The sequence below is a fragment of the Silene latifolia genome, chromosome 3, assembly GCF_048544455.1.
Source record: "Silene latifolia isolate original U9 population chromosome 3, ASM4854445v1, whole genome shotgun sequence".
Lineage (NCBI taxonomy): Eukaryota > Viridiplantae > Streptophyta > Magnoliopsida > Caryophyllales > Caryophyllaceae > Silene > Silene latifolia.
The window spans coordinates 3,841,619-3,852,056 of NC_133528.1; positions in this window are offsets into that span (position 1 = coordinate 3,841,619).

Here is a 10,438-nt window from a genome sequence, read left to right on the forward strand (position 1 = left end):
GCCGCATATCCTGGATCACGGCGAGGCGTGCATGACCGGTCCTGACCGTGCCTGGACCAATAAATTCGCCAGTTGCTCCGGTGGAACTCTTTTCGAGGGTCATTTCTGCTTCGGCGAGGGGTACAAAATTGTTATCCCTGGGGAGGGTCAGGCGGTCTGTTGCCCTCCTCCGGGTCATATCGGCGTGTATATCAGGCACCTGGAGTATGGGCTCCGGTTTCCTCTGAATAAATACGTCACGGCCATCATCAAAGCTATGAACGTCGCCGTGGCTCAACTGCATCCGTTGGCCATTAGGACGATAGTCGGCTTCGTGTGGCTCTGTCTTTTTAAGGGGGAGGTACCCACAGTTAACTTATTCCGCCGGCTTCATCATCTTCGGGCATCGATCCCCGGTAAGGTGGGGTGGTACAGCGTGCAGATGGAGTCGGGCGTCCTCTCTGTTGATAAGCTTTCTTCCTGCAAGGACTGGAAGGGGCGGTGGGTGTATGTCGAAGTGCCGGATGACTATCCGCTGCCCCGGTCCTTCCAGCACCAAGTCAACTTACGGTGCGAGAGTAAGAGGGAGCGTGAAAAATGGGTCTCCCAGAGTAAACTCAAGATGGATGCGAGTAGGGTTCCTCTTGGTGCGGACGAGGAGCGGGCGTCTGCTTTTTGATCTTTGAGAAGGGATGGGTGCCCCCGACTCAGATTATTCTTCAGGATGAGCTGCTTTGCCGCGTCGGCCTCATACCGGCCCTCAACCAGGGTGAGTAGGATCGGTGTGAGGCCCATCTTTGCCTGTTATGCTCCTGTTTTTAGAGCTTTGTTTTACTTCTTTTATGTGACTTTTGTCTGGTTTCTTGCAGACCGGTTTGGCCAGGATCTGTCTGAGAGGACCTTGAGGAGGTTAGGGCTTGATAAGGACGGGAACGTCGTTGAGCGGCACCCTCAGGCTGACGCGCGTGATCGTAGACTGGCTCCCAACGAACTTATGGATAAGCGGTGAAGGCGCCGGATCCGGCGGCGGCTCAAGCACGGGTTCTCGGAGCGTGCGAAGAGAAAACCAAAGCGCGTCCGGGGTTGGCAAAGCGTCAATCCCAACTCCTTCTTCGACCCCAACGGCCCAGAAGGAACATGTGGAGGTCATCGATGTCTCCGAGGAGGTGGTGACCGTTGCGAAGGGCCCTCCCCCTCCGAAGAAGAGAAGAGAGCCACTGCCGGCTTCTACCGTCGTCGGGGAAAAGAAAGATTCACCCGGTTCTCCGTCTAAGAGGGCCCGGACTGGTACGGACCTAACCTGTGGTTCGAGACTTAGCTGTTCGTTATGCATCCCGATGACGACTCTACGATGTGTCAATGAATGTTGACATGGATGCGCTGTGTAAATTTTTTGTAGATCCGCCGTCGGAAGCCGCCGTTCTTCTTGCGAGCGGCAATTAGAGAAGCGACTGAGAAGGCGGGTGATAGGAATGTCACCGTCGACTCCGTACTCCGGAAGGTTCCCCCGCCGAGCTTGTGGCGGAGGGTACAAGAATATCCAAGAGGTCATGGCGAAGTGGACTCAATCGGCCTCCTACCTTATGGAGCAAGAATGTGGCCATGGCCCGGTGGGCCACCGATCCAACGGCTTAAGCTTGATCTCACCGCTGCAAAGGGAGAAGCCGGGAAGGCTAAGCTTGACCTCCTAGCTGCTCGGAAGCGTGCGGAGGAAGCTGAGAAGCAGCTACTGGCCGAGAAGGCCAAAGTTGAGGCTGCTGATGCCACCTCTGCCCAGTTGCTGGAGGAGCGGGACAGGTATAAGGGTGGCTACGACGCCGTTGTTGCCAAAAGGGAAGAATGGAGGGAGATGTATGAGGCTCAGTCGGAGGCACTCGCGGACACTAGGGTTGTTCTTGCCCAAAGGGAGAAAGATATTGAGGTGCTTCAAGATAAGATCCTCCCGACGACGTGCGCTCAATTCCGGGATCGGGCCGAGGAAGCGACCAGGGAGGCAATCAAGAGGCTCATTCTGACGACTCCTTCCCGTGGGAGAAATTTGAACACTTCGGATGAGATGGCCGATGCCGCGGAAAAAGCGGTTGCGGAAAAGGAGGAGGCGGCGAAGGCGGCTCAGATAGCCGAGGCCAAGGCGGCCTATGATGCAAAGGTGAAGGAGGCCGAAGAGGAGGCTGAAAGGCTGAAGGCATGTGGAGATGACAAGCTTTCCTCTGGGCCGGCCACCGAAGTTGACGCTGCTGCTGCCGATGGTGGGCAGCATCAAGCGTAGGGAGACGGGCGGTCGTCACCAGACTCACCCGGCGTCTCGGATAGCTTTAGCTGTTCGGGGGCCAACTACTGAGCCTTTCCTCCCTGCCATCTTTTGGCGCTTCAAATATCATGTCTGTAACCTTTTGCTTTTCTTTTCCTTGTTTATGTAAAACTTTGGTAGGTTGCGTTTTGGCTTATCCCTATGGGGACGGCCGTCGTCTGCATTCTTCTCGTTTGTAATCTGTTATCATTAATGAAAGTTTGCTTGTTTTGCCTTCGGCTTGGCCGAGGTCTTTTCTTGTCTTCTTGCGTTATTAATTGAGCGCTTTTCATTTTTACCTTCGACTTAGCCGAGGCAGCTAGAATGCGTATCTCAACTGCGTTTAACGTCTTTTTCTCGAACATGTTAGCGTGTTGGTCGCTTCATCCTTCACTCTCGTTCTAGCCGAGGCGTCGGATTTGCGCTTCCCAACCGTCGTTGTGAAAATGTTAGCGTGTCGACCGTTGTGTCCCCTGCCAGGCCTTCGGTTGACCGAGGCGACTAGGGGTTACGGCGCGACAGCATTCTTTGGCGTATCGACCGTTGTGTCCCCTGTCAGGCCTTCGGCGGGCCGAGGCGACTAGGGGTTCTGTGCGACAAAGATACTTTGGCGTCACCGACCGTTGTGTCCCCTGCCAGGCCTTCGGCGGGCCGAGGCGACTAGGGGTTACTGGCGCGACAAAGATTCTTGGGGTGATTTCCCGGCTTGGGCCGTGGCGTCTACCTCGATATGACCGCGGAGGAGGTAAACACTTTGATGGAAAAATTGGGTGATTCTTCATTAGATGTAAACATGCGTTGGGGTGCCAACAATTGTTTTGGGCACCTCCGCCGCTACACAAAGTATTTCCTGAGATTGTCAGTGTTCCAATGGCTCATCAGAGGCACACCCTCCATGTCGGTCAGCCGGTATGTACCCGGCCTCATTTCTTCAACCACTTTGTAGGGACCCTCCCAGTTGGCCGTTAGTTTACCATGAATGTTTCCCTTGTTGGTGGCGGCCGACTTTCTTAGGACTAGATCCCCTACTTTCAAGTCCCTTCTATGGACTTTTCGGTTGTAAGCTCTTCTCATTCGGTTTTGGTATACCGCCAAGTTGAGGCGTGCTGTATCTCGGCTTTCTTCAACTAGGTCTAGGGAGGTTCTTAAGCCTTCCTCATTTTCAACCGGGTTAAAGGTGGCCGTTCGAATGTCGGCACGTTGCTTCAATTAATTGGGGATCGCCGGACCCGTAGACTAAGTGGAACGGACTGTACCCCGTTGCTTCTTTCTCCGTGGTTCGCAGGGACCACGGGACCGGGTAGTTCATCGGCCCATCTTCCCTTTAGGTCTTCAACTGTCTTCTTCAAACCGTTGAGGATTGTTTTATTGCCGCCTCACTTTGTCCGTTGCTCTGGGGTGACAGAGACGGAGGAGTATGCAAATTTGATGCCGAGTTCTTCCAGCCCGACTCATTATTGTGTCACTCCAAAACTCTCGGCCGTGGTCGGATACCATGACTTGGGGTAACCCAAAACGAGTTATGACATTTTCCCGATTACCTTTCTTACTACCGCCATCGTCTTTGCGAGTCTGCTACGCTTTCAACCCATTTGGTGAAGTAGTCAACGGCGACAATCAAGAACTTTCTTCCGCCAGATGCCGTTGGAAATGGCCCTAGTAGATCCATCCCCCACTGTGCGAAAGGAAGGGGATTAAGTACCGGCTGCAGGTCTCGGGATGGCGCATGTATCACCGGAGCATGCATTTGACAGTTTGTTGCATTTTTGGTCTTGGCTCTGCGAATCCGCAAGCATGGTGGGCCCGAAGTAGCCGGCTCGGAGAGCTTTGTGGGCTAGTGTTCTTGCCCCCATGTGATGACCACGAGATGCCTTCGTGAATTTCTCGAAGATATTAGCTCCGCGTCGGCTGGGCCGACACATTTCAAGAGTGGCCTCGTCACGGACCTCCTGTACAATTCCCCTTCAAACACCAAGTACCTTGCTGCGATCCTCTTTATTTTCCGCGAGAGACTGCGGTCCTCCGGTAGTTCACTTGTCAATTTGTATTTCATTATCGGAGTCATCCACGTTGTCTCGGTCTCTATGTTACCCACCATGCCGGCGGCCTCAGTAATGCTTTTGGCATTCCCGATGTCCACCAAAGACGGTTGGTGACGTTCTTGATGGTTGAATCAAGGCGAGTTTTGAGAGAGCGTCGGCTCGGTTGTTCTCGGACACAGGAATGCATTGTATCTGAAAAGATTTCAACTTTGAGGTGTCGGCTTTTACCCTTTCCGGGTATCTTACCATTCCGTCGTCTCGAGTCTCGTACTCTCCTCTGATTTGATTAGCCACTAAAAGTGAATCTGTTTTCAAAATGATGTGCTCTGCCCCTGCGGCCCTAGCTAGCTCGACTCCGGTTATCACCGCCTCGTATTCGGATTCGTTGTTTGAGGCCGAGAAGGTAAATTTCAAGGCGTACTCGAACTCGTCCCGTTTGGGCTGATGATAAGTATCTTGGCTCTGAGTGTTCGTCGTGGAGGATCCGTCGGTGTATACCTCCCATACTCCGAGGTTTTGCTCTTCTTGGTATGTGCATTCGGCCAGAAATCTGCCGATGTGCTGTCCCTTTATCGAGGGCCTCGGCTTGTATGCCGAATGCCGAAGCCGGATAGCTCTCTTGCCCATTTGATGAGCCTGCTTGGATTGCTCAAATTTTTCGATGCCTTCTCCAACGGGCTGGTCGGTTAAGACCGTCACGGGATGTGCGTCGAAGTAGGGTTTCGGTTTCCTTGCGGCGACGATGCGCGGCAAAGGCTGCTTTTTCAATCGGCGGGTAATTTCTCTCGGCGGGCAACAATGTATGGTGACAAAGTAGATTGGTCTTTGCTTGCTTGTCCTCTTCTCGACGATCACGGCACGACCGTGGCCGAGGTAATCTGCTATGTCTGATATAGTGTTTCCCCGATCGGCCAGACGGGGTTGGGAGAGTCGAAGATGAGCCTTGATTGTTTGAAAGTTGTGCTCTGCTCCTCCCCCCCCGTAAAGTCTTTATTCCCCTTCAACACCTTGAAGAATGGGGTGCTCTTGTCGGATGACCGAGAGATGAAACGGGCTAGAGCCGCCATCCTCCCGGTCAGCATCATCATAACCTCTTTTCGATTCCTCGGCTCCCGGCAGTCTAGGATTGCCTGGACTTTGTCGGATTGGCATCAATTCCCCAGGCGCCGACATGTACGCCGAGGAACTTACCTGGCCGGACACCGAAGTTGCATTTCATTGGGTTGAGCTTCATCTTGTACTTCCTTAGTGAACAAAATGTCTCGTGTAAATCGGCTAGGTGCTCGCTGTCGGACTTGCTTTTTACAATAGCATCGTCGACGTAAGCCTCAATGTTTCGCCCTTTTTTATTTTGGAACACTTTGTCCACCAGTCTTGTGTAAGTTGCACCGGCGTTCTTTAAACCAAACGGCATCATTTTGTACATGTATGTGCCGTTAGCAGTGATGAATGCGCATTTAGGCATGTCTTCCTCGGCCATGAACACCTGATGATACCCTGAGAAGGCGTCCAGCAGGCTCAGCATAGTGTAGCCCGCCGTCGCGTCGATTAAGCTATCTATTCGAGGCAAGGGATAGCAATCTTTGGGGTATGCTTTATTAAGATTGGTAAAATCCACGCACATCCTCCATGCCCCCGATGATTTCCTCACCATTACAACATTAGCTAACCACTCAGGATAGGTACAAGGCATGATGAAGCCTGCCGCCAGTAATTTATCTACCTCGGCTTTGATGGCCTCATCCTTCTCGGCTGAGGAGTTCCTCATCCTTTGCTTGACAGGGCGAGCGGTGGGGAGTACGTTTAGCCTGTGAACAATCACTTCCCGGCTCACGCCTGGCATCTCGGCCGCTGAGTAGGCGAAGACGTCTTTGTTCTTTCTCAGCAGATCTAGGAGTGCGGCTCTGAATTTTGGCTCCAGGTTAATACCGATAGTTACGGTGCGGCCTGGGTCAATCTCTACCTCTTCGGTCTCCGCTCCTTCGATCATGCCGACGGTGGTTTCCATGCGCTCGCCCTCCTCTTGTAAGGATGGGCTCTTCCCCTTCTCTGACTTCTTCGCCACTTTGAAGGATTGCATGTTGCACCCTCTGGCGGACACTTGGACATTGACCACTTCGTCCTTTTCGTTCTTTGAGACGAGCTTATGCACTTCCCCCCGGTCCGAGACATACATCAATGTCAGAGCCCGGATGGACATTACTGCATCGGCCTCGCTCAGGGTGACTCGGCCTATGAGAATGTTGTAGGCGGACGAGCCGTCAATGACCACGAACTCAGACATAACGTTCTTGGCCGCACTTCCCTCGCCGAACCTTACCGACAGCCTGATTGACCCAAGGGGTACCAGGACGGCTCCAGAAAAGCTGTACAACGGGTTGGTGCAGGGGCTCAAGTTTTCAACCTTCAGACCGAGGTTGAGAAAGTATTCGTTGTACATAATGTTTGTGTAGGTGCCTGTGTCAATCAGGCACCTCTTCACCAGGTGGTTGGCTATGTCCAAGTGGACTACGAGTGGGTCGCTGTGAGGGGCGATGACTCCCTCGTAGTCCTTCTTCCCAATAGTTATATCGGGGATGTTGGAAGCGGGAGTCGCTTTGTGTTGGGCACAAAGTTGATGGCCGATACGGCTCGTTCGAGTCTTGTTTGTGCCCATGAGCGGACCCACCGTTCTCGTTGCCCCCGATGACAACATGGATTACTCCTATCCGTTCGAAGACGGATTTCTTATCTGAACCGCCGGCATCAGTCTTTTGGCCTTTGGCAACATACTTGCCGAGGCTCCCCTTCCGGATCAGTTCTTCAATGACATTCTTCAAATGCCGGCAGTTGTCAGTAAGGTGACCGGTGTGGCCGTGGTACTCACAGTACTGGCTCGTGTCACCGTCACTCCTCGGCCTGGGAGGACTCTCCCACTTTTGACCCTCGCTCTTGCTCAGGGCGAAAACCTCAGCGACAGACACGGCCAGAGGGGTGTGATCATTGTACCGCTTCTGGCGGTTCGTTCCCGAAACTCCCCGGCGTCCGCCGAGTTCTCATTTCCTGGTGGGCTGTCGACCGTGACCCGAGATCGTCACACGCGTCTTTCATCCGGGCTGTCCTCCCGGCGGCTTTTTCTTTCTGAGTGCTCGGCCTCGCCGGGGCCTACCCAGGTTTTGTGGTAGTCCTCCACCTTGATGGCTTGATCGGCCATTTTCCTGGCGGAGTCTAGTCTCTGGCCGCCGCACTTGATGAGCTCATTCTTTAGGTCTTCTCTCGGGAGGCCTTTCATCAGCGCGAAGGCTGCCAGTTCGCTGTTCAGCTCACGAATCTGCTGAACCTTGGCGTCGAACCTCTTCACATAACTTCGGAGAGATTCGCCTCCTTCCTGTCTGATAGTCAGGAGGTCCGAGGTCTCCACGGCCCTCCTCTTGTTGCAGGAATACTGGGCTAGGAACGTGTCCTTTAGGTCGGCGTAACAGTACACCGAGCCGTCGGGCAGCCTCTTGTACCAACTCTGAGTCATCCCATGCAAGGTTGTTGGGAAGACTCGGCACCAGACTTCGTCGGGTTGCTCCCATACTGACATGTGAGACTCGTAAGCTTCGACGTGGTCGGTTGGGTCGCCTTCTCCTTTGTATGCTATAGGTGGCAATTTTAGCTTAGTCGGCACCGGGGTATCTAGGACGTAGGTGCTGAGGGGCTGTCTGACCACGTGTCGGACGACACGCGGCGATCGGCTCCTCACCTCCCTAGTCCGGCTCCTCTCCCCGTGGCGGGAAGGGCTTCTTCTCCGACTCTGGTGAGTCGGGCTTCTTCTCCGACTCTGGTGAGTCGGACTTCTTCTCCGGCTCTGGTGAGTCGGACTTCTTTCACTCTTCTGGGGGGTGCCTCGTCGGCGCTGCGGTGACGCCGTCCTCTCGCGAGTGCGAGAAGGACTAAGGTCTACCACTAGCGCTCTGGGTTCCCCCGGTGTCTTGACAGGGCCAGCTTCTTCCAGTGCTCCATTCAAATTTCTTGGAGTCACATTCTGGGCCCTGGTCTCCTGGACGGGTTCCGCCGCTCTTGTCGGTGTGACAGTGTGAGCCGGCATACTAGCAATTATGTCCGGGTAGCTTGACTTTCTTTGCATCAACCACATGTCCCATGATGGTGACCTGGTCGGCGGGCAGCGGCATATCTTATTCCTTCGGCGTCCCGTTCGTCGTATCAGTGATACGGCCGGTGGGGGACTGCCCGATTTCTGAGTTGTGGAATGTGTCGTCTTGGTAGAATTCGTTTTCCACCAACACCTTCTCTGGTTGTTTTGACATCTTCTTAGCTTTTTGGGTGGGTTTTTGTTTTGGGTTTTTTTTTTGTTTGGGAATGAATGTGACTAGCTTCTAGTATCTTTCCCCACAGACGGCGCCAATTGTTCCGGGTGTAATTCCGGAAGCGATTATACGTTACCACCCGTGCTTGTAGAATGACGTCTTTAGTTGAATCCTCCTTGCGGTCTCCTGAAACGATGAACAAACTGAGGGTTCGGCTTTGGACCGAGCGAACTCACTCCGACGCCCAAGTCAGTAAACTTAGAGAGATAAGTTGTTGTTACTTGGCGAAGTATGTATTGTAGAGAGATAAGGAAGATATTACCAGATGAATAGTGATTCTTAGGTTCAATTGTGGATCCTTTCCTCAATGATAGTTGAGGAGTATTTATAGACTTTCACCTTTTGTCACGTAGTGGCCAAGTGGCTAACAGGTGGAAAGACTGATCTACCCTCGGCCGAGGGACCCATGGCAGGCCGGCGGGCCCTGTTGACTCACCGCCGAGGGGTCTTGGATATGAGTTCGCGGATGTGTGCTCCGGCTGGCTAGTTGTCCCAGCCGGGACCCAAGAGACAGCCGACAGTCAAGTCGGTTAAGGGTCAGGTCTAAGTCGTTGACTTGCTGTGGATATCTTTGACCTTGCTCAATATGTTGACTGGTCAGCGGGTGCAGAATATGCCCCATCAACAAGTTTACATGTTGTTTGTTAAGATAGTCCATTTTTATTGTAAGTGGACTTTAATTTCTACCCAAAAATAAAATAAAATGTTATATACCTCCTGCATATCCCGAGTATTGCCATCGTCAATCCATTTGGCCCTCCTTTTGTTTAGTGACTTTGGTTTTGTTATTTTGTCAACGATTAATGGATGGCAACTTTTGCTAAGGTTGATTGAATAAGAATGTTGAATTCGATTTCATTTTGCAATTAAAACGACCATTGTCCCTCACATTTGTGTTCAGATTCTTAATTACAAGGTTTATTGTATCATTAATGAGGTAGCAATTTTTATGTATTGGTAAGTAAAATTAGCCTAAGAAAAACCGAGTTCTTTATTTTCCTATAAACATACAAAACACAAAACAAATAAATCATTTAAATTAAATATTATGAACATTATTAAACATAAACATTACTAATTACTCATACATCATCTTGTATACATTCAAAAAAATTTAAAGTGGACAACCATTATTATTTGGAGCACTGTGAATTTTGATTCATCTCCATATGATTCTATAAGCAGTTGTTCTACTTTTAATTTTAATGGATAAGTACTTTGATAACAATTACGAATCATATTGTTAATTTTGTTGTCGTAAAAATACTCCCTCCATTTTTGATTGAAAAATGTGTTCCCATTTTCTGAGTCTTTTCATTTTTTAGATACTTATTACTCCCTCCAATTTTGATTATATGACGTTTTGTCTATATGCACAAGAATTAAGATATGCATTTACTCTACTTTTTTTTATCTCTCTTCATTTACTTAAAGTATATGTGTAAGACTAAGATTAACCAGGTATGAAGAAGCGTCTGAAGTTATAGTGTAGAAAAATCTGAGGGTGAGTGACTCACCTTAAGACCTTACAGTATTTTGTGTAGATAAAAACGGGTCTTATTTATTGTGTGGATAAAAACACAATTAATCATATTATTTGTTTTTATTTCTTTATACCTATGGACAAAAATGGTAATGTTTTGAGCTACTAAGAAATGATCTCCTTCTACTCTTATAGCGAGTCTTATATCTATTTGTACTACGATTTAAGTGGCAATTTAAATTCATAAATTAAACACGCGGGCATACATTGTAAAAGTACACTTTGAAATCCC